A 766-nucleotide genomic window follows, 5' to 3' on the forward strand; every position below is an offset into this window, starting at 1 on the left:
CTTCAGGATCTGTCCTTCCAGTATCAGACTTTGTTGTTGTTGTTGTTTAGTCGTTAAGTCGTGTCCGACTCTTCGTGACCCCATGGACCAGAGCACGCCAGGCCCTTCTGTCTTCCACTGCCTCCTGGAGTTGGGTCAAATTCATGTTGGTCGCTTCGGTGACCCTGTCCAACCATCTCATCCTCTGTCATCCCCTTCTCCTCTTGCCTTCACTCTTTCCCAACATCCGGGTCTTTTCCAGGGAGGGGTCTGGCATTAGGCCCCTCTGACGTCGGTGTTATTCTTCCTTGCTTATGATAGTTTGCAAGACTCAGTTTTCCAAGTACCCCACAGGCGTCAGGGACATGTAGACCCTCTCCTTCCACCTCCTCCTCCAGCAAGCGCTAAGTGGCTTTCAGAGTGGCAGATGTTCTCCGGGAAAGGCTGGAAAAGTAATTTTTTTTTGACAACAACCCCCGGAATACACATGCTAGAATTACCATAATTTATGCCATGGAGAGGGATGTGTGTGCCATACTAGGAATTACAATTCAAAAAATCATTTCTCAGAGGTCTGCTGTCTAGCACATCCAACATCATATAACCAAATAATAATTATCATGTCCCATCAAGTCCATTCTGAGATACAGTGACCCTTCTCAGGGTTTTCTAGATAGAGAGTACTCAGAAGTGGTTTCCCCTTCCCTTCCTCTAGGGGGCATCTTGAGACTGTGCAGCTTGCCCAAGGCCACCCAGGCTGGCTGTTATCTCAAGAGGCCCATTGGGG

The sequence above is a fragment of the Pogona vitticeps genome, chromosome 9 (genome assembly GCF_051106095.1).
Source record: "Pogona vitticeps strain Pit_001003342236 chromosome 9, PviZW2.1, whole genome shotgun sequence".
NCBI classification, from domain to species: domain Eukaryota; kingdom Metazoa; phylum Chordata; class Lepidosauria; order Squamata; family Agamidae; genus Pogona; species Pogona vitticeps.